This window comes from Paramormyrops kingsleyae, chromosome 14 (assembly GCF_048594095.1).
Source record: "Paramormyrops kingsleyae isolate MSU_618 chromosome 14, PKINGS_0.4, whole genome shotgun sequence".
In the NCBI taxonomy this organism is placed as follows: Eukaryota; Metazoa; Chordata; class Actinopteri; order Osteoglossiformes; family Mormyridae; genus Paramormyrops; species Paramormyrops kingsleyae.
Window position 1 is genome coordinate 17,089,860 of NC_132810.1, and position 23,863 is coordinate 17,113,722.

At 52.4% G+C, this 23,863-nt stretch overlaps 1 long non-coding RNA gene across 2 annotated transcripts in view; it reads left to right on the forward strand.

Moving 5' to 3' along the window:
* Positions 1-23,863, forward strand: part of LOC140578300 (uncharacterized) — a 74,413-nt gene that overhangs the window by 40,651 nt on the left and 9,899 nt on the right. Inside the window, exon 4 of one of the 2 annotated variants that reach the window (XR_011982385.1) lies at positions 2,469-2,588. The exons of the other annotated variant lie outside the window; for it this stretch is intronic. This is a non-coding gene — a long non-coding RNA (uncharacterized lncRNA). Of the gene's footprint in view, positions 1-2,468; positions 2,589-23,863 lie in introns of those variants that run through there. 2 annotated transcript variants of the gene reach the window in all.

The following is a 23,863-nucleotide window of genomic DNA, read 5'->3' on the forward strand; positions in this document are numbered from 1 at the left end:
GGCTTTAGTTTGGGCTGCGGATCTGCGGAATAAAGTCCGCGTGGAACCGGTATTGCCAGCTGGGCTCTGCCGCGCTTCAGACTGTTCTGGTTCCGGTTCGCCGGCCTCCTCGCCCCCGAGGGTCCGGCCACAGATTTCAGTGTTCCATCTTTCCTCTCTATACTGAGTTATAGCTGGTAAGATCCAATCTTGCCGGCCCCCGTTCCCCTTTTTCGGCGTTTTTTTGTGACTCCGCCCCACGAACCTTCAGACGCCTGCACCAGCTTCACCAAGCGTCTCATCTGATGGCATTTCACACGCATCGAGGACCCCAGCCACATCCACCAGGGAGGTTCCCTGTGCTAGAAAAGCAGCTGTACAAAATGTCAGCTCTTGAGCTCACGATAGGAGCACCCCCTGGGGGCCGGAGGACCGTGTGCAGTAAAGCCGGCACGTCGTTGAGCTTATTAATCGCTGTAGCTGTACACGGCGGCCTCCTCCTCGACATCTGACTCCTAATTACCCCAGATCCCCGGCATAAATGCAGGCGAGGCCTGTCCGCTGGCCCAGTAATTAAAGGAGCTCCGTGTCTGGCTACCACTGGGGCCCACAAGGCGGCGCTAATTAAACACTCACTAAGCAAATGAGTAAATACAGCGCATGCCTGATGAGGCAGTGGTGAGGCCCGGCTCGGTGCTGTGAGTTCATGCCCATTAATGGGACTGGTCGAGAAGGACGCCCCCCCCAGGGCTGACTGTGAGTTTGTTTCTTTTTTATTTTTGAGCTTGATCCAGCTGGTCGGGGGGGGGGGGGACCCCGTGTGTGCAAGCAGGGAGTCTCACGGCAGTTTCCCGCCGACTTTCCAGAATGTTCCACAGCTCCTCTCCGCAGGGACTCCCGTCGCCGGCGCATGGTCCCAGCAGGGCGAATCAGCCAATCAGCACGCCTGAGAGAGCCCAGCCTCCAGAGGCAGTCTTTGAAAGCCTCCCTGTCTCACACGGCATCCTGTTCTCTCTCCTCCGCTTTGTTTCCCAGCTGATTTCCCCTCATCTCTCTATATTGCCCACTTTCTCTCTCTCTATCGCTCGCTTCCTCGCTCCCTCACCAGCTTTCTTGGGGTTGTGAGGCTGCTGTTTGAAAAGGTCACACCGACGACGGTCTGAGCGCCCATAATTCCCAGCCGGTCCTTTGCGCTGACGGCTCCATTTCCAGCGACCTGGGAGCCGCCCCACCCGCCCCTCTAACTGGCCGGGCGACAAGAGCAGACCCGCTGACACTAACCTCTCCATCCCTGTGAGAGAAAGTCTTATAAAGACCAGAATAAAAATGTCTCCTGCACAAATCTTAATATCTCTTGTCAGGACGCGAACGACATTCAGCAGGTGGTGCTGACTGTGTTTTTTTTTTTCCTCTCGTCTTCCAGGCGAGAATCTGTTGTCTGATAAGGGCGGCATGTTGATGTGATGCGGAGCAGTCAGGGGAGGGGGCTGGTGAGGGCTGGGGGGGGGGGGGCTTGCCATGTCCCTATGACCAAGCCCCTCAGCTGGACCTGCGGGGTTGGGCAGGGTCGTACTTCTTAGCAGACCGACGCAGCTGGTATGAGGACCTGCATTTGTAAATGTCAGATAGAGGCGGCGAGGTTATCAGGGCAACGACCAACGCATCACCTTTCCTGCGCACCGGGGAGCTGATTGCGCTCCGAGCAAAATCCACACGAGCAGCACCGCTCCCAGGCTCTCAGTCACACACCGGGGGGGGGGGGGGGGGGCATTGTCACACGGTCTCCGGGAGAGCAGTCAGAGGCATCTTCTCTCTGCTTTGACTGAGGGTTTGTGTCTCTGAGAATCGGGGGGGGGGCAGTCACTTCCATCTTTATCCTCCTTTCATTATTCAGACTCTTCCGGTTGGAGGGGGGGGGGGGGGCTAGGTGGTTCTGGGTCTGACTCACTTTGCTCTCTACCGAACGCCGATGGGCAAACTGAACACGACGCCGTGCAAATATCCTTGGGGGGAGAGCCTGGGGGGCGGCAGAGGAAGCCAGGGTGTGTGTCTGATACCCTGAACATGTTAGTTCACCCAGAATGGGGGGGGGGTGGGATTTTATCCTTGATACTAGTGCTATGTAAAATGGGCTGTGTGCTACAGGACTGACCCCCCGAAGGATCCCTCGCCCCCAGGCACTGTATTTCCCAAGACAAGCTAAGAGACCTGCCATAGTACCATTCTGGAAGGCGTTATAGGAAACAGAGTAACCCAAATCTCGCTTTTAAGCGAGTGTCATGGCCGCCTTTCTAGCATGATCTGTACATGTTCAGGGCCTCTAACAGGCCTGGCCGGCATCTCTCTTGATAGCCAGTGTGTACCCCTCCGATGGCCCTACGCACCAGACAGCGCTACCTGTGCAGCTTATTAATATTAACAGCACAGCGCATGTCGAACGACACTGGGTGCTTCTGTGCATCATTGAGTTATTCGTTTTAACTGTTCAGGCCTGGACGAGCTGTCACATCGGCACCCCCACAGCCATCTGAGGTCTCGTCGATGCATTAAAGGAGGCCCAGATGTCAGAAGGGCCGTTCCGGAGAAGACCCCTCCCGCCAAGTCCTGCCCGATCCCCTTGGGCCAGAAGGTTGATTAGACTTGCAAGAACCTTTCCGGCGGCTTGTCATGTCAATTAGAGGAGGATCCTGGATGAGGTCGGTGCCGGGTCACCGGAGCAGGCGGAGAGGCGGCCCCACGGATCTGCGCTCCCGCTGTCTGGATGCTCTATCAGACCTGTGCTCCTCCTACTTCTAATTATTCCCGAAGATGACGGGAATGTCACTGGCTCTTAATGAACAATCAGAACGCCAGGCCGCATTCACCAGAAGCGTAATTATCCATGGGGGATTCCCCTGTGGGCCTGGCGCTTCTGACACGGTCCCTCCGCCTCATCTCCGCGGAAACGCCATCCAATCTGTGGACGCTACCGCCAGGCTGTCCCCACGGCAACGCGGTGGAGGCTGAGGGGCCCCCTGATTAGAAACTCAATTAAGAACAGACGTGCGCTCCTGCTCAGTGCGGCACTGCGTTAATAGAGAGCGCGCCCTCCTGGCCGGCGTGTCGAGGCTTCCCAGGTTTTTCCTGACATTCCGTCTGTCTCCATCACCCATCTCCTCAGCTCCACGACCACTCTGCCTGCTTTCAGGTGGATCCTTCTCTCCTCTGCTTCCTCCTGACTCTGGGGATGGTGTGATGCCAGGACATCCTTTCTCGAACCCATCGCAGACCCGAATCCAAAGAGACCGGGGCAACTCCAAGGACTCTGGAAAGAATTCAAGGGATGAACTGCATGTCATTCTGTCCTCTGTCCCCTCTCCCCCTCCCGGAGCCTGAAGACGATGCATAAATCATAATTACTCTTAAAAGTCAATAGACCCTCATGACGGCAGGAAGTTGATCCATTTAATTTCAAGCATCGGCCATTTAATATTTTAGCAGGAGCAGATGAAGAGCGTGTCCTTGCGATGCTTCCATAAGGAAATCGTTTCAAGGCTGTGATTGGTCCTTGGGACTCCCATGATACTTTAGGGCTGCTCTTTTTGACTAGGAGTGCATCTGAAATCACATACTTTCACAGTACATACTGAATTTAGAAGCCTACTACTCGATGGTTAATGTGTGCATACTGTACGTATGCATGAGAACAGTATGTATGCACTCAGACACACTGTGCATACTGGCATATTACCTGACCTGAATGTTTAACAGTTACAATGACGTGAAAGTTAAAAACTGATAAAAAAGTATCAACAATAAAAATACGGATTGACACAATTCAAACAACAGGGCCCACCCAACACCCTCAAAGCCTGTCTCAGGTGGCACTCTGGTTATGCCAATGATGGCTTCCTCCAGCCCAGCACTCCAACCCCCCCCCCCCCCGCCCCAACACCACCCTACTTACACCCTAAAAATAATAAAGATGCTTGATACAGCAGATACCGCCCCCAAAGCCCCCCCCTCCCCTGAAGCAGCACTAAAGAATCTGCACACACAAGTGTACGTGTGTGTATTTATACAAAGAGAGTAGGACAGTCAGCTTGTCTGACGCTTGACCTCATCTCAAATAACAAAGCATGGAGGTTCTGTGCTGTCCGTGGGTCGCTGTTGAGGGGGGGGGGCATTAGATGCTGCCTGTCTTTTCAGGTCCTTTGATTATTTCGAGAAGCCACAAGGCTGCCAGAGCAGGATGGCATCACCATATCACTGTTAGTATTCATTCCTCCAAATCGGGCATCGTTTTACTTTTAATCACCCTGCCGAGGCACAGCAGAGGAGCGTGGGCGTCTCGCCCAATAAAGACCGACTTTACTTTATGTCCGACTCTCCAGTGCTGAGATGTTCAGTGAGTCACCGATGTAATTTCATCAGACATGGGGGCGGGGCTGATCCATCGCCGGCTGAATTATTATTTTTATGAATATCGAAAGAAAACCCAGGAGCACCAATTAGAATACGGCCCATGTGGACACACACACACACACTCAGACACACACACATGGTGCCATTGCTCTTTTTACTTCACCACACAGCTGGATTATGGGGGGGGTGAGACCAGATTAAGCAGAGGGGGTGACTCCGCACTCAGGACCAGGCCGTGCCTCTAACGTTCATCGGTTTTGCGTCACACTTATCCTCTCCTCTGCTCTGCTCTCCTCGCCTTTCCTCTCCTCTCCTCTCCTCTCTTCATCTCTCCTTTCCTCAGTTTTCCTCTCCATACCTCACCTCTCCTCTCTCGTCCTTCACCCTGAGGGTCAGGCATCCTCCTCTCCTGTGGTCATGCTTCATAAATGCTGCCTGCCTTAGTGTAATAACGCCATTATTATTATTAATGTTATTCTTATTATCGCCGTAATTAGGTCCATTTACTTGGCTGCGCTGTAAATTCCAACGTGACAGGAAATCGAGTGCAAAAGTACACATGGACGCGATCATCACGGTTACTGGGCAGGTGGCCTCAGCTCCCGTCACGCGGCTGCACAGTTTGGGGGGTGGGTGTTGGGGCTCGTCGCTCTGCTCTGTGGTCCCAGTGCCCAGCTCTGATCTGTTAGACCCCATGGCATCCATGGTCGATAACGTGATTGATCATCCTGTGTGAGTCATAATGTGAGACATGGAATTCAGGACGACTTAATGAGAGGAGAAAAATACAAACATGTTTGGCCAAAGGTGTGGGGGGGGGGGGGGGGTGTTTATGGCCACCAGCAGAGGTGGCACCTGAGTCTGGCTCTTTGGGGCAGGAACTCACTGGTATGCTGGTAAATGTCAAAAACAGGTCCTGGTTCCTGGGGCCTGGAGAGGGTCACACATGTGGGACATCACAGCATAAACACCTTTTTAATTGTCCGCAAACTTCCCGTGGGCTGTTTTCCCCGCTTCCTGGTGAGTGAACTGTTCCCCATCCAAGATAGCAGCTGCAGCCCTAGGGCTCTTCCAGGAAAACTCCCCATTAGCGGCAATGCGTCACTTCCCAGGTGCCTGGCCTGTGCTTCATTAGACCCGACACCCCTCACCACCCTTACCCCCCCCGCACCCACCGCCACCCCCCTCACCAGCCCTGTGGCTGTGTGCTTATTTGTAGACGTGAGACTAACACTAAATTGCCATGCAGAAGGAAATTTATCTGTCGCCAGATTTCGCAGTAAACCAATCACACGCAGCGCTGTCGTCTTAAAATCAGACCAGTTGATAAAGTGTCGTATGCTGTCATTGGCTGAAACAGCTATGAGTGACGGCAGGAGGCTCTGACAGCAGCTACCTCACAATTCTAGGATTTTTTAAGGTGGAGGGCAAAGGAGGGGCCAACCTTATGAATAGCCAATGATATATTTTGAATCGGTGAGTGACAGTGCAGGGGGCGCTCCAGGGGCCAATCAGCTTTCAGTTGGGCCCCACCCATATATAAAGCCCTCTTCGTGAGCTTCACTGGGGAAGCCAGTGGGTGATCAGCAGCAGTGGGACAGTGAAGCTGGTCTGCGGCTCACTGCAGATCTATAAATCCCCCCCGCCTCCAAGCCTCCAACCCTTGCCAAGCCGCACCCAGAACCCTGAAAAATCTGGCCCCGGAGCATGGGGGGGTGACGTGCAGTAAAAGTTAACCGCTGTGTTGTAATAAAGCCCCACAGGCAGTAAAGCTCGATAAAGGCCCTCATTCACATGAGGGACAATTTGTCTCGATTATACAGCGCATAAAACATCCTGATACCTCCTTATTTAAGAGGCCCGCCTGCCTGCCCGCGCGTGGAATCTATTAGTGTCCAGAGCAGAGGGAGGGTTGCAGACTCCTGAGCTTGATGCCGTTACTCACTGGAAGATTTTTCCTGGCGTCGATGAAAACTCTACTGCAACCCTACGGGGCGCCCCCTAGAGGTTGGACCAACATTGTCACCAGGATACCCAACCTCACGTTCTATACATGCTGCTTCCCTAGTTTTACAGTGGAATCCCCCCTCCCCATAGTCAGTCCCTAGAAGCTGAGTGTGATAAAGCATTTCTGCCTCCAGAGGCTAACTGCCATCAGTCGCCGTTATTCCTTCATCACATCTCATAGACGATGCCAAGAATATCGCAATATCTTTGTCGAAAACATCATCGTACAACTAAAAGTCATGAGGTAGAAAAACCGTCACTAGCAGCCACGCAAACCGAGAATGAACATCACATGACGTGTATAAGGCGTGTGAGATCAGCAGGGGATGACAGAGAGGTGGCACGTTCTGGGTACCGCGGCGTGATCCGGCCATGATCTGCCAGACAGCTCTCTGTGCCGGGTTTGCAGAGTTATTTATAACAATGGCAGTAGATTTACTTTGTTATTATGGCAGGTGGGAACCCCCAGCCAGTCACCTAGCGTGGCAGACCTTATCTCAGGCTCGGAATGTTCTAGATGGGAGGCCAGTGCATGTTTATAGCCGGTTTGGGCGTCTGTCACTAGCAGCATGTCGTTCAAGTGTATCGTAACTTACACGCACACACACACACACACACTTCCTTTTCTCTTCAAACCACCTGTCCTCAGCATCCCCTTCGCCTAACAAAATGGTCTACATTCATCTTTAATTCATTTGACAAAGGAAGGCCTTTAGGTCTCTTTGTCGCTACATGAAGTTATCTTTCCCTCCGCGCTGGCAGCTTTAAACATTGCGGGATGGTTTTGTCGAAGTCGGACACCATTCAACTGACGGATGAAGAATATATATTATGACGTTGAGTAAAATGAAGGACAGTGGGGAGCCAATCAAACAAGCCACACGTGTGTAGCCTGGCTTTGTATAATGAAACATTAATGATGTTCACAAAAGCTAAGCAATGGAAGGACACAAACGGAATTAACCTAGTGATGTTTGCCTGTCTCGGCTGATACGATAAACATGTTTAGTATCTTCTCTCTTTAATCCAGGTGTAATTGCACGGCATTGCTGATGTCATCGCGAACGCTGGGGTCATGTGATGCTGGTACTGCCATTTGCATTCAACACAGAGACAGGGGTGCGTACGGAGATACAGAGATTGGTACACAAGAGCATCTGAGGGATGTAGTTACCGCCAGCAGACAGGAGGTTCGGTTTGCTCATCGTGCGAGACAGAAAATATCACTCACACCTTGTTCCTCAAAGACTGAAGTCACTTCATCCCACTGCTGCTTCATAAGCAGGCTCCTGTCCTGATCACCTGCCCCGCCCCACCCCCCCCCCCACCCAGAGCTCCGTATTAAGCTTCTCCCCAGCTGGGATTATTTACATCGGCTCCAAGAGAAGCGAGAACTCGCCGGAGGTCTGCCCGCAGCCACGCGGCAATCAAAGCCGGATCATCCGCTCAGCCAGACCCCACGGGACAGGCTGGGAGGGGGGGGGGGGGGGTCGAGAGAGGAGCAGTGGTGAAAGAGGGAGTGTGGAGGGGGTGGTGATGGTGTGCAGAGGTGGAGCTGGGAGGCGTACATGTGCGGCAGCAGAGAGACCAGTACGTGTGCGGCAGACAGAGAGAAACGTATGCGCATGGCAGCAGAGAGACGTGCGTGCATGGCAGCAGAGAGAGACATACGTGGGTGGCAGCAGGGAGACGTGCGCGCGCGGCAGCAGAGAGACATACGCGCACGGCAGCAAAGAGACGTACGCGCACGGCAGCAGGGAGACGTACGCGCGGGGTAGCAGAGAGACGTACGCGCACGGCAGCAAAGAGACGTACGCGCGCGGCAGCAGGGAGACGTGCGCGCGCGGCAGCAGGGAGACGTGCGCGCGCGGCAGCAGGGAGACGTACGCGCGCGGCAGCAGGGAGACGTACGCGCGCGGCAGCAGGGAGACGTACGCGCGCGGCAGCAAAGAGACGTACGCGCGCGGCAGCAGGGAGACGTACGCGCGCGGCAGCAAAGAGACGTACGCGCGCGGCAGCAAAGAGACGTACGCGCGCGGCAGCAAAGAGACGTACGCGCGCGGCAGCAGGGAGACGTACGCGCACGGCAGCAAAGAGACGTACGCGCACGGCAGCAAAGAGACGTACGCGCACGGCAGCAAAGAGACGTACGCGCACGGCAGCAAAGAGACGTACGCGCACGGCAGCAGGGAGACGTACGCCCACGGCAGCAGGGAGAAGTACGCGTATGGCAGCAGAGGGATGTATGCTGGCGGCATCAGAGAGAGACGTACGCGGGCAGCAGCAGAGAGAGACATACACACGTGGCAGCGGAGAGAGACTTACAGGTGCAGTAGCAGACAGAGATGTACATGTGCAGCAGCAGAGAGAGACATGCGTGTGCAGCAGCAGAGAGAGACATGCGTGTGCAGCAGCAGAGAGAGACGTATGTGTGAAGTAGCAGAGACAGATGTCCAAGTGCTGCAGCCATTTTGTCAATCGCTGGTTGTTTTTTTTGTGTTTTTCATCATCATCATCATTGCCCTGGCCAGTCACGCAAAGCCCCACCTTCCTGTCTTTCTGTGTTCACTCAATTGTAGCCCTGGTATGTATGAAATAGAGAGACACCTTGCACAGGTCGAACAGGATAAAAGCACGTCTACGACCACCAGCCCCGATGTGGGGCAGGGGGGGTGGGGGCGCATCACCGAGGCAAACATGCTCAGGTCAAAGGTCAAAGGTCTAGCAGTTAAGGGTAGGGACTAGCAGGTCCCTGGGCGACAATTCCTCCCATCAGTGAGGAGGAGTAGCAAAGATTCCCTTCTGCGCTCTGGGACACGGGGGTGTGAAATCACAAGTTAGACAGCTTAAAAAACAAAATGTCTCACCACGGGGGGGGGGGGGGGGGCAGCGGCAAAGAGGGTGGATATAGCACATCGTGTGACGATATGATGAGAAGGCAGAGCCTCAGGCATTCTGGGGAAGCGGCCCACATTCACCAGCCACTCCCCATAAACCACCACACGGTATTTGTAGACAGGATCCCCCAGAGCACCGGTGTTTACTGCCACTCAGACCTCGCACTCACAGGAGCCCCTGCTGGTCGTAAACAGTCACTACACTAGGGTTGACTTTTTGAATGGAGCCCCAAATCTCACCCCTGCCCACAAAGGTCATTTTAAGGGTGCTTTATTTGGAGATGGGTATGGGGGGGGGGGTGCAGGAGGCTAGAGATGAGGTAAAAAATTGCCACCCTGGAAGAAGGACTCGTGATGCTCAGGCAATAATGCAGGCTGCTCCTTCCTGCCCCCTAATGGGAGGTGCCGTTACTGCGGCCGGCCCGCTTATAAGGAGCTGTCAGTGAGTGTTGCCCCCCCGTCTGATCTCTGCTTACGCCCTGCTTATTCCCGTTACCGCGGCCCGGTCTGCCATGCGGGCCCCAGCTGCATGCCAGCATGTCATTTCGCGGGAAGACAGGGGGCCACGTGACGCCGGGAACCGGCTTCATTACCAGCCCCTGGGCCCGTCGCAGCTGGAATGAAGAGAGACCAAACGTCCATCAGTGATTGATGGCTGGGGAAAGGGGCGGGGCCCGGTGCCTGATATTCCACGATTATCTCACCTCTGTCTACATTGCTTATAGCTTCAGCATCCAATTTTCCCGTTTCTCACTCGTCCGGTGATGACTGAGCCAATCATCCAGGTTGGAATATAATTGGCATATATAGGGGCAGCGGAACGCTGATTGGCTCCCAGAGGCTAATGATAACTTTGGCCTCTCTGTATGAATTATTGCCCCTTGTATGCCCCCCATGTTAAAAAAAGTCATAGTATTGCCCTGGGGGTATCATTCTTCTACTCACACTCCTGTCCACTTACCCACTCAGACTCATATCTCCTGGGAAAATAAAGGATTATCCTTTGCTAAGCCAGGCATGGGTGGCTGGGGGGGGGGCAGAGCCCCATGCAAACATTTGAGGAGAGTTTCTGCAGCTAGAAGCCCTAACTTTCAGTGCGCTGGCCGGGGGCCATGGATGAAAAGATCATTAATGAGAGCCCCCCCACATCCCCGACTGCAGAGAGGATCTGGATGGGACTGCGCATTGCATTCCTCTCCTCCTGCGACTTCCTGCTGCTCAAAGGATCAAAGTGCCACTGATCTGCATATGCGTGTGCGCTGCACATACGTGTGTAACTGATCTGCATATGCGTGTGCGTGGCACATACATGTGTAACTGATCTGCATATGCGTGTGCGCGGCACATACGTGTGTAACTGATCTGCATATGCATGTGCGCGGCACATACGTGTGTAACTGATCTGCATATGCGTGTGCGCGGCACATACATGTGTATGTGTGTACCACTCACGCAGCGTGTACGACAGATGGGGATTCCATCCCATTTGTTTGCACGCAGCATCATCCCCAGCTTCACCGGATAACGCATTAAACACAACAGAATTAAGTTCAGAGAAATAATAATATAGATACATCACTCAGTTTAATAAGCAGACATATTTAGTAAATTCATATACACATTCAATTCAGTAGCACAGACATTGGCTTGCTGTCTCATCTGTGTCAAAACCAGCCTCTGTACTTCCAGGATTTTCCAGGATGTGACTTGGTCTTTCCCAAAAATTGTTCCAAAGACACTATAGTCTGTATTTCACCTGGTCTGTGACCTCTTTGAAGGGTAAGACCTCTGTCCCACCCCTAGCTTGACCAAGTCGCTCCATGTTGCTGCACAAAAAGCACTATTACAGGTCCTGCTGTTCTATCAGATTTAATTTGGAGAATTCCTCTAAATTAGACAAATTGCTGTGAAATGGGCCCCACAAAGACGCCGGTCGTGATAACGATCTTCTGAAGGTTTATCGATATCAGCCCATCTCCTACTGATGGCTCCTCTGAGTGCAAAGCCAACCTGGCGATTAGTCTCAGGGACAAAGCCGCGTGCCAGAGGCTAATTGCTAACGGTGCTTAAGGCTCTGCTGTCGGTCATTTCCTGAGCTGCTACGGGGAAATGCCCAAGCTAGACCCTGAGACCCCAGCCAGAAGTATTTGGCTAATATCCTCAGGCACTCCTAGGTAGCTATCGTGCCCACACAAACAGATTCAGGAAAGACAGGTGGAGAGTTCAGAGGTGGAAAGTTCAGAGGTGGAAAGTTTAGGTCCAGAGAGCTGAGTATAAAGAGTCACATTCAGAGAGTACTCAACTGGTTGTTTGAAACAACACCTTGGTGTGGATTTATGCACTGCAAAAAGTGCCCTTTTAAATTTAAGATAAATTGTTTCTGTTTAGAGGCAAGACGGCCTGAAACTAGCAAAATTATCTGCTAGCACATTAAGAAAATTGTACTAGGTGAGATTTCCTAAAATATGACAAAATGCCTAAATGCAAGTAAATTAATATTATTAATTAATAAGATGTGTTGTTAGTTTATTAACCAAATTAGATTTTTGTCAAAATATAAGAAAATTATACTTGCTTAGATTTTAATTTTTTGCAGTGTGCTTTTCCGGATTGGACCTGAACTTTCCACCTCTGTCAATTTCTTTCCAAGTCTTTTAACTGAACTCTATGACCCAAAGGTGGACACATCTCATACAATTAGGATGATAACAGGCCATCGCGATCTCACCGAAATCACCGTTCACTGTGCAATACGTGAAGATGCGCAATAACCTATGATAATTGTCACTGGTCGTTCCTGTTACTGTTTACATAGTCTGTCTTTATAATTTACATGTATAATTACGTTCACACATTTAGCAGATGCTTTTGTCCAAAGCGACTTACAGGCGAGGCAAATGGCACGTTACAAACAAGTGTAAGCGGTACCAGAGCAGGATTTACACAACATCTCCCAAACAAAGCAGAACCGACTGCTATTCAAATGAGCAGATAGTGCAGCATTAAGAGCATTCAGGGAACGTAAAGAGGTGTCAGACTGGTAGAGAAAATCTTGAAACAGTGAAATTTTTCCTGTAGTTTCACAACATCAGTATATGTTTACTTTTATTTATTTATTTTATATAGCTTTTGTATATTGTTAACATCTTTTAAATACTATTTACTTCATTTGGAAGTCACTAATGTAGTCTCATTGTATGTGACATAATAGCCGTAAAAGCCTGAATTTCAGGCAGTTCGAACCCCCGTTCCTTGAAGTGGGCTCTCCCTGGCGGGGCTATTATGCCCCACTAACATGTTTCTAGAGCGGTTCACACTGTCACAGCGGGGGGGGGGGGGGGGGAGTCATGCAGTAGGCCTGCAAGCCCAGTTCACCTTAAGAGAGATGAGTTTGTAGCAGACAAATTGAAGGTATGTTTCCCTGGCATCTCTCTCCCTCCTCCCAGACGGATTACAGCCCCTCTCTCATTTTGTCTTATCCTCATGGACCCGAGCACCATTTGGGCTCCCAGATGGGGGTGGGGGTGGGGGTTTGTAGGGGGGGGATTTCTGCCTTCCAACCTGGTTCTGCGCAACCAATAATGATAGACTCACAGCGCTAAGTGATTAATGTGCAGGTACAGCAATCACTCAAAATGCTAATTAGCAGCGAAAGCAGGGGGATCTGGCACAGAACGAAGAGCCGTTTGCGGTTGAGGCGCACGACCCATTCCGCCGCCGTCGGTCTGATCCGGTAGACGCGCTGGGCCCCAGCAGGATGGACTGGGAGCAGGAGGTGGAGCTGGAGAGGTGGAGAGGGTAGACGGTGTGTAATTAACACACGTCGAGGATGGCGGCTTCATCATCGAGCTGGAGCTGATGAATGAAAAACGAGCATCAACGGCGCCTCCGTGTGGTGACTGATTCTCAGTGCAGCCAGAGGCATGTCGGGCGAGATAAACGGACGCCGTCGCCCAGGAGACGGTCAGCACTGATGCCCGACATGTCGATACAGCCGGGTGTCGATAATCGTTGGCCCTGGCCCATTTCCTGCCCAAATTAGACTCAGCAGGGGGGGCAGACATGGAGTAGAATGGCTACGATTGGCTGAGAGATGTGCCTACCCAGACTCGGGTCAGGGGTCAAAACAAGGAGTTCCCAGCTCCCCTTGATGCGTATGGGGTGTCTGGTTTGAGGAGCTCGTGCAGTGTGAGAGCCTCACAACCGCTGGCGGGTCTTTTCCCGGCAGCCCAGACATGGTAATAAAACCTTCTACACATATAAATGGGGACAGAGCAGATTCTCATACAACATGAGCTACCGCTGTGTCTCCATTTACAGCTCAAACTCATTTAAATTTAAAGTGCATATGTAAACCTGTTGTCAGTCCTGAAGTGCTTTGAAGCGACGGTCCTGGGAATATCACTATCTAAAAATCAATCAGATGAAATGCGATTTTTAATATGCGCCGACGTTTAACAGTAAGGGGTCAGGAAGCACACTGTGAGAGGCATCCTCGCCGAGGTTAGCACCCTGATGGAGGTCTGCACGGCTGCAGCCGGTCATCCTCCGCCACGTGGGTTAATCGAAGCGTTTGCTGCAATCGGGCCCAAAACCCGGCGCAGGGAAATTACCACCCGATTGCACTGAATAGCACCGAACTGGAACAGAGTTAAACTTTGCTCACATCACATCCACCATCCCCGAAAGTTTCAAAATAAGTTTGTGCTGAAGAACATCCCCAGAGAACCCAGGAGTGAAGCTCAGGGTGAATCCAGTCACCCCCCCCCCCCTTCCTGGAGAGTGGTGCAGCACACCTGCCTTCAGAAAACGACGCCAAGTCTAATTAGCACTCCGAGAGCCCCCGGAGACCCAGGTGCGGGGGGGGGGGGGGGTGTTCTTTCACCGGGGTGGCATGTTTCTATCAGACTACCCCTAGGTGGAGCAGAAGCCTTTGGCTTGGATGGGACCAGTCTAACTGGGAGGGGGGAGGTAGGGGAGCAATGGGAGAAGAGATGGAGGATAAGAAGGAAGGCAGAAAGAAGCATCAGCTCTCCCCCGGGGGGCGCTGTGTAGCTCAGCGGGTTAGGATGCTGTGTCTGTGATCAGAAGGTCTATGGTTCAAATCCCAGGGTTGGCAGAGTGATGTCACCATTGGTCCCCTGAGCAACGCCTTTAACCCCCAATTGCTCCAGGGACCGGCTGACCCTGCTTTCTCAAAAATGCACATCAATTTGGATAAAAGGATCTGCTAGATGTGCAAATGTAATGTGATATGTAAGCCGGCCAATCGCCATGGAAACACGTGTGCGGCTCCTCCGACAGGCGGCTGTGTCGGTGGCCCACAGGGAGGAGGTGGGGAGGAGCGAGGAGGCGGAGACAGGGCAGCTGCATGAGGGAGGACATCCCGCCGGCACGTGGAGAGGAGAATCCCCGCAGGTGGCCCCCCCAGTTGCACGTCTGCGCCGCTCAACAAATTGCAATTGATTTGTCGATGGCGAGAGGGACGCAGTGGGATGAGGCATTCTCTAACACACGTAATTGGACGGTTGGGCCGGCGTGGGATCGCAGTCTCTAGGCTACTGCTGCTGTCTTGACTGCACAAGGCACTCAGAAGTCTCAAGTCTAATGGCTTCAGAGTCTGATGAATTGTAAGTAGCAGGACGCTGTCTGGATCTGGAGAGGACAGTGTGAGACTTGGCAGGTTAGGGCCTTGTCCCTGTGGTCGGAAGGTCGCTAGTTCAAATTCCATGGTCGTTGTGTTGTGGATGCCGTCGTCCCGAATGGCTTCGCTTGAGGCTGAATTACTTCTCACAAGCGGCCGTGTGAATGTGCACACTCTGCCTTCACCCCCTGCGTGGTGAACCATCACAGAATCGTGTGGAGAACCGACAGAACCTCATCATACCAACCTGCGTGAAACATGACCGGCAACCAGAGATTTCACTGAGGCAAGATGGTGGGAGGTGATTGGGGTCCTTCCTGTCAGCTGACAGCCGGCCTGCTAGCAGCATACCTCAAAGTTACACGCGGCACTTCCTGTCAGCTGACAGCCGGCCTGCTAGCAGCATACCTCAAAGTTACACGCGGCACTTCCTGTCAGCTGACAGCCGGCCTGCTAGCAGCATACCTCAAAGTTACACGCGGCACTTCCTGTCAGCTGACAGCCGGCCTGCTAGCAGCATACCTCAAAGTTACACGCGGCACTTCCTGTCAGCTGACAGCCCCGCTCCCTGAACCACTGTAAACTCAAAAACACATTAAAGTCAAACAGAAAGTGTCTTACAGGGTGACAGCACAATCTCAGGCACGGAAACGCTGCTGTCTGCACACACAGGCAATACTAATCACACAATGTCGCCAAAACATTGGCCAGAAAAAGTCTCTTAAACCACCATTATAACAGACGGTTATACACCATCGGCCCGTCGACAATACTGACACACTCAGATAAACGGTAATCAGGTCTGAACTCAGATCGCCTTTATGTTCTCCTTTCATTAATAATCCACCGTGACTAGCTCAGCCATTTCAGCATTAGACCGTCATTGGTGCATTCAGCTGTTGAACTACCTAGTTTGTAATAGTGTGGGGGGGGGGAGCAGCATGACCCAGTGCACTGAATCCAGGAGGAAAAGACTCCTACATAATGCATGCTACAATGAGTGGAAGGTTCTGGAAAACGCTGCAGGAATTCCAGGCCCAGTGGATCTGACCTTCTGACAACGAAGGTTCTGAATTTACCTTCCAGGCAGAGGGTGGCCATTGTTTTGTCCCGCAGGGGTCCTGAATGTGTGACATTAGACCAGTATCCAGCCTGTCACTTTGGATACGGGCGTCCACACACCAACACATCCGCTCATTTGCGTTAGCTGGCCACTACCAGCCAAATTACCGGCAAACATCCTGGTGAGTATAGCAGGCCTGCTTGGCAAGCAGCTCGGTGTGGTGAGACCTACCAGCAGGACCAGGCCTACCCTCTTCAGGGCCCGAATCTTCAAAATCTGATGAACCTAGATGTCATTTGTCATCTTCCTTCTTATTCTAACAGGCTGATCAGACAGAGGGGGCTGGCGCCCGCTGAGTTCCAGTCGCCTCTTTTGCTTATACTCTGCCTACCAGTTTACGAAAACTGACAACAGGCTACAGTGATGGATGGTGACTCGGCTAATCGCTTAATTATAGTGAAAGTATTTCATGTTGTTTACAGCAAACACACACTCGCATTGGTGTGGGACAGTAAAAAGACCAGATTAACCACACAGGGTTTGCTGCCTGCTATGATTACTAGTGTTTCAAAGGTCAAATCAAACAGTGAATCTCCATAATTACACCACTTAGATCAACGGAAAGGAAAGTGTTTCATAACTGCCGGTTAAAAGCGTCACTCCATGGTTTTCCACTGGCAGGAATTCCCATAATCCTCTGTCAGCATCTGAATGAAATATGTTTAAGCACACAAATAAAGCGGCCTCTTTACTTAAGAGGACGGTGTGATATACTGCAATTAACACGGGCCTTTTCATCAAACCTTCCCGTGACAAACTGTAGCTTCCTCTCCTAGAACCTCGATGTGGAGTAACGGACATTTGGGGATAAAAATGTAAGATCTCGGCTCTCGCGAAATGAGTCCGACCACCTCAGCAACCAGTTTATTTATGCCAAAGTGCTGTCCTTTCGTGGGGGGGGGGGGCTTTGCACATGTCGGACGCCCTTTCCCGCACAGACCATAGCAGACGTGGACAGTATTATTTCTGTCTACCAGAAGAAGGGTCATAAGAGCCATTATGTTAATGTCATCTTTTCCGCGGAGTGGGTGACACAGCCCGGGGTAACAGGAGTGAGGAGAACTTTCTGGAAAAATGGGGCCACCAGACGGCAAACCTGATTTGTGCAAGGCCGGATATATTCCCATTGGCCGGCCTCGCTGGCTGCTTTTCCATTCTCCTGCACGCTGCATCTGCCATCAAGGCTCACCGGTCCTCTCCCACTCTGCAAATTGCCATGTCTGTTTCAGACGCAATCAATTAGTGAGCAGCTTGTTGCTGGCTTGGTGAGGCGGGGAGGGGGGGTGATGGTGTAGAGGAGCCAGGAGCGGAGTATTTAATTTACTCACGGACTCACTGTGCCAGTGAGCCACCCGGCCCCCCTCCCTCCCAGAAAACAGCCCATCCCAAGCCAACAAGCCGGAGTTCCTGAGGAAACGGGGAGGATTTTGTAAAGTCAGGACCAGAAAGAACGGCCAGGAGCTGAATTTACAGAGAGCGCTGCACTGTCCGCAGGTCACAGCCGTGGGTGTTTGGGTCGCGGTGACCCTGCAAGATGGCCGACGGCCCGTGTGTTAGGTACCGGGAGCTAGATCTCGTGAAAGAAGAGAATCAGACGGCCAGGCCCGCTGCCCTGACACCCCCCTTACCCCATTACAGGAGTGCCCGTCACTTGTCACCAAGGCTACATGTGCCCCCCTTCTGTGTCCTGCATGCCACCCCGCCCCCACCTGAGTCATCGTTTTCCTGATGCTTTCCCATCTCTTCGTGATCCTGACAGCTCTATTAGTTTCACTTTGTGCTGCTTGCGGCATGCAGACCTGCAGTTGTCAGAACACGACAGCAGATAACCCCCCCCAGCGGGGGGGGGGGGTCGAACGTCACCCCGAGTCCGACGGCGCCACAAAATATTAATTATGGGAACAAAATGGCTGGTGAAATCTTGCCTCCGTGGGCGGATTAAACACCGTGGGGGGGAGTGGGGGGGGGGGTCATCTCTTGTCTCAGGGCGTCACGTGAGCAGATACAAACTCAGAATCGCGGAGGGAAAGAGAGAAGGAGGCACTAATTAAAAAGGGAAGAGACAGACATTATGCTCAGCCGGCTTAGAGAACAACGCAGGCCGCTAATTACAGATAGGTGACTTGTCAAAAACACCTGAAAGCGGGGGCATGCGGTGTGCGGTGACCCATACCCTCCCCGGCCCCCACATCGACCCGCTCTGCTGGGGTGAGGAACTTTTCATTAACTCGGGGGTCTGGGACGGATCGCTTCATATGAAAGTCAAATGAAGCAATTAAGGCATAGTCCTCTCCTCTCTGCAGAAAGCCCCCCCCCCCCCACAAACCCACACACACCTTGAAGAGTTCATCTCCTCAACTTCTCCTGACACCAGGAAAGAGCTAAACCGCCGGCACTCCAGCACCATTATTCGCGACATCTTGGCAATATTTTTCCCAGGGTCTCCCACGGAGAGAGACAGGGACTCAAAGTTAATTCAGGGGACAGCTGGGGCACGGGGGAGTGGCTGGGTAGAGTGGAAACGGTGGCCCGCAATTCCACGGGGACCTAAACTGTGCCAATGAAATCGGGGGGTAATTATGGCCTATGACAGGAGCATGATCTCTCCCAGAGCGCACGCCTGTGAATCGGCCTCTTCCTGGGGAGGGAGCCTGTGAATCGTTACATCTTATATCACCGTGGTGGGGTCTCTGCCATTTTTAAAAGTGCGATGTCTAGCTCAGCGAGTTTGAATTCTGTATCTGTGATCGGAAGTCTGTTAGTTCAAATCCCCATGCCGGCCGAGTGATGTCACCGATGGGCACCTGAGCAAGGCCCTCACCCCCCCCCGTCGCCCCAGGGACCGTCCCTCCAGCACTTCTGTTCCACTGAAGTATCGTTTTATATTTTCAGCCGTTCACTTGACATTATGGTTGGGTGAACATTGCCCCGTAATATCCCTGTTCTTCTCGTTTTCTCAACGTAGGACGTCAAACGCAGCGCCACAGAAAGATCGCTGCGTCTGCCGTTCGCACCTCATGATGTTTGCGTCACGGCCGACGTGTCGTCGCGTGCCTTCCTTGGAGCAGTGACAGATGCCCACCTTCTGGACAGCGCCGTGAATCACATTGCCGATTCTCATGCCGCCGACACGGAGGACCTGAGATTCGCGGTTTACCTCGTCCGCCCGCCCCCCCCCCCCCGGCATCCTGGGGCGTTCGCGCCTTGTCACTGGAATGGCGCCGAGTAAATGAAGCTGCTTTCCCACTCTGCCATATGTGGCGATGCACTCGTCATCGTCCCACCTACCACGTGTCTGCAACCCCCACCCACCCTTACCTCGCGACTTTAATTGCGAGACTTTATTTTGTTTAATTTCAGCGTGTCACGTTACTGAAGGGGCCTCCTATGCCGACAGAGAGTTATTTCCTCCCGCAAACCCTGAGCATCATTACCTCACGTTGACTGAAGTCGGGTTTATTTGTGTTCGCCCCCCCCCCCCCACCTCCCCCCTAGTGTCCGGTGTTTCCATAGATTCCTGACAGCTCTAATATAAAACATTCAATCAGCTGTCGTCGACACCCCTCTGTTTTTTTGTTTTTAAATCAACGTTCCTTACACCCTGGATACATTCAGGTAGATGACTGTTTGCCCCATCCATCATCTAATCAAACATCTGAAAGCTGTATCTATAGTGTGTGTGTGTGTGCGTGCTGGTGTACGTGCGTGTCTGTGTGTATCTGCAGGTTCAGTGAAGGAGGGGGTGGCAGGGGACAGAGAAAGAACTGTCAGTCGTCAAGACGACTGGAGTTCAAGTTCTGCTGAGATAAACAGCTCTTATTGAACGCAAAAAATATGAGTATTGAGCCAATCCATCCATCCATCTATTTTCCATGACCACTTCAAACGTTCCTTTATGTATCAGTCAACCACTGAAGACAGACTCAATGCGTATTCGATATTCCTGTCCCTCCCGTAGTCTGTGACAGATTTTCCCACCTTCTGCGCTGATCAAAACTTATTATGGAAATGCTGTATAAATACTGCCGTGTCTTTCCTTAAGTGCCCGTGCCGATGCTAATGGAGATGTTTTAACAGCATTGGTCTTCCTCTATGCTGATGGCGCTCGCTGCGGCCCAGGGCCCCCAGCACAGCCGTTATTAATCAAATAAACGAGGCATCTCGGGCCCCGGGGCCTTCGGCCATGTGGCAGACGCACGAACGCCTGCCCGGCCGAGCTCCTGCGAGACGTCGACGAATTTCGGAGGAGGGAGAAAATAATTGGTACGTCGCTTTCCTCCTTTCATCTCGCCGCTGTAAAAGATCATCCAGGGACCCCACTTTCAGAAACCCCAGGCGATCGCAAACGTCGTCGGATAAACGAGAACCGTCCGGTGGAACGGCACACAAATTAGGGATGATTCAGCCCACACACGGGCGAAACACGGACTAATTATTCGTGAGTAATGGGAACAGCGAGCATGTAAGTCGTCAGAGCAGGTAACACACAGGAGAACTTTGCTGTAGGTGCGTTATGGCTAGTGTGGAACCCCTTAAGGAACTAAGGATGCTTTAAGTACATCACCGCCTGAATAACTAACAGAAAAAAACAGGAGTTGTTTTGCGGATGACAGAAACTCGGATCAGTGTGTATCTCATGTTGCAGAAATTGACCAGGTAATCATTTGACATTCCAGAGTTTTCCCAGCCTGCCCTGCTCCCAGAGCCACCTCACCCTGGGGAATTCGACATCGACATCGCTCACCAGTATGTCTATTGGGAGGCTATTATCAGCCAGTCAGTGCAACGGGCCAGTTAGGGGGCCTGTTTTCATCCAGCGTCCACAGATCCAGCAGGATCCTCGGCGCCTCGTCTCCGGCACGTTCCGGATGTGCCATCCTTCCGCCAGCTTCGCTAGGTATCTTTCTCGAGCAAAACAACCAGCTGGCTGCAGCTCATTAGCAAAAATCGCCGTTATCAGCTCCCCTGGGAGCGGGGAGTGTTTAAGGCGCCGTTCCCTGCCTGCTTAATTATTAACGGGAGACATCCGTTGCGTTTCCGAGCCGCTAATTGAAGTGTGACGCTCACAGAGGAATTGGACATTTGGTCATTCCAAAACCCCCCCCTTTTAATCCGCTGCTTTCTTTCTCCTTAATGACAAGAACAGAGGCTGTGAATATGAGGATAAAGAAGAATCGTGCAAGCAGAGCGCCCCCTACCTTCCCACGCTCGTTACACCAGTGGGTTTATTCTTTATGCTTCCGGATCAGCCGGACCGCGACTCGGGGACCTGACCGAGGCGCTGGTTTCAATCCCCTGTTGGGTCCCAGTGTAATTACATCCTTGGCTTTTCCAATAAAAGCCGTCTTCTGCCGCAGGTAACGTCTTTTCTTCCTGCTCTGTGATGTCAGCCGGTGTAATTCATTCCGTGGTATTCGTCGCATGGCACGGGCATGGCTGGGGGCGGCCTCATGGAAACTCCCCTCGCAGGCATGCAGCCAGACACACCCCTCAGGACCCCACAGGAGCCCACAGGCCCCCCACCAGCTTCTGTCAATCCAACACACGGCACTCTGGAGATGACTTATGCAAACTTAGGCATTAGTCTACCTGTGAACGGCCCTGCACTGTGAGCTATTGTGGTCTGTGCTTCCCTGCCATCACTGTTATTAAGATGGGATGAATATTGGAGCTGGTGGGTCTTCCCCCCCATCCCTCCCTCCCTCCCTCTGTCTCTTCCTCCCTCCCTCAGCTCTGTAGACCGTTAATTGGCGAGTGGCAGATTGGACCTGATTCAGTAAGGAACCCTGGGAGCGAGCAGCAAACGCGTCAGCCCTCTCCCTCTCTCTCTCTACCTCTCTCTACCCCTCTCTTTCTCTCTCTCTCTCTTCGCTCTGTCTGCTTCTCCCATCCGGACAGCAGGCTAATGAGGAGTAGGAAGAAAAACGTGTAAAAGAGATAGGAGTGGCTCATTTGGGACCTGACACAGGGCAGCCGCAGGAAGGAAGCTGGGGTGGGCACTCACGGGCGAAGGTACGGGGGCTTAGAGGCGCCACAATTCCTACGGAAGGAGCCATCTTATCATTACCTTTGAATCAGTGAGTGACAGAAGAGAGGACACTCCAGGGGCCAATCAGTTTTCAAGGCGGGCCAGTGCCCCTGTGGCCCCGCCCCTTATACGGCCCCGCCCCTTATTCACCCCAGCAGAGAATGATACAAACTACACCTTGGATCATTGTACATTTAGCAGCTAAGACACAGTCAGACAAGAGGGTCACTATCCATCCCCGCTACTGTGACGACCTGACCAAAATCCCACTGGCCCCTAGGGGGCGACCTAACCCCCCTCCATGTTCCCAGGTCGCAGGTGATGCAGGAGTCGCACACTTCCACCAAGGAAGCAAATCCTTGCCCTCTGATCCTCGTGCATGACGCGCTTCCAGACATTGTGAAGTCAGTGGTGTAATTAGCGGCACCGTGTCCCAAACAAACAGACCACGTTTATTCTTCAAGTGCACTTACCTGATACGCTGCCGTTCAGGAGAGCGACGTCCCTTCTCACCATGCCGCTGTCACGTGTAGCATTTCTGCCGTCTCTCTCCCGGGGAATATGCAAACACTAAATGGGTTTATTATTCTTTCCGAGCGTATAACGGAGCGGCTCGGTTTTTAATATAAATGAGGGAAGAAAAGTTCACGTACGTTCTGTTTCGTAACGGTAGGAGCGCAAAGAAGATATGTGAGGTGTGTGGCCTGCCTCTGGACATCGACCAAGACAGTCATGTATTTAAAGAAATGTGTGTATTTACCCAATGATTCAATCAGCGACATTCACTGCATAATTCGCTCCGTCACCTCCCCAGGTAAACATGTGTACCCTACCCCGCCGTACTCCCCCGACCTTTGCTGCTGTACGGGATTCAGACCCCATTCCAGTTTCCTTTCCCCATTGCTGTTCTAATCCCATGTGGCAAGCTTCACTGCCGGCGCCCCCTGTGGAACTGGTTTGCTAGGCACCCGCCCATGTTGCCTAATGGATCGCCTGGCGCTGCCCCTCCCTCTCCAAACCCACAGACTATGGATTCCCGCCGTGACTCTGCTGAAAGGCCAAGTAAATCATTACCACGAGACCCTCGGGAATCTCTGGGGCTGGTTTGTGATTGGCTAAATTCTACAAAACGGGCCTTTGGACCCAGTGTACTCCCTAGGGGTGAGTGGTGCACCCCTGTCCGCCGCAGGGCGTGCTCTGCGTGTGACTCCTCTGCCCCCACCATGCCACCGACTGCGAGTCGGCCTCGCTGATTCACCATCACGGGAGCCTGCTGTCACGGTGAAGCGTCGCGCCTCCGTAATGATTTGTTTTGGGGCATGGCTCACCTTTTATAAGTTTCTGTTCTTTCATTTGTTGCACACAATGCACCTGGGAAACCCCCACACCTTGATAATAACAGAACCCGCATTTCGCAGAGTTCTAGCTCGCTGGAAGTCTTGTTCATTATCATCTCGCTCTGTATACACTGTCAGATAACCAAATGCAGGCAGGAGCTGTAAACTGGGCGGGTGGGGGGGGCGGTGGTTATTTTAACAGTTTAAATTGTTCTGCATGTTTGGGTGGATGCAACAGTCTCTCTTCAGGGAGGGGGGATATAAAAAAGGTGTTAAATATGCAGATGGCTCTATTCTGCTGTAACTCAGCCTCTTTGTCAACAGGAATGCCCTTTGAGAGTGATGTGTGAGATTGGCTGTGTAAACGGATGTTTTTTTTCACTAAACAGAGGCTGTTGTGAGCTGCTTAATAACCTGAGGCGTCCGCTTGAAACGCCCGCATCC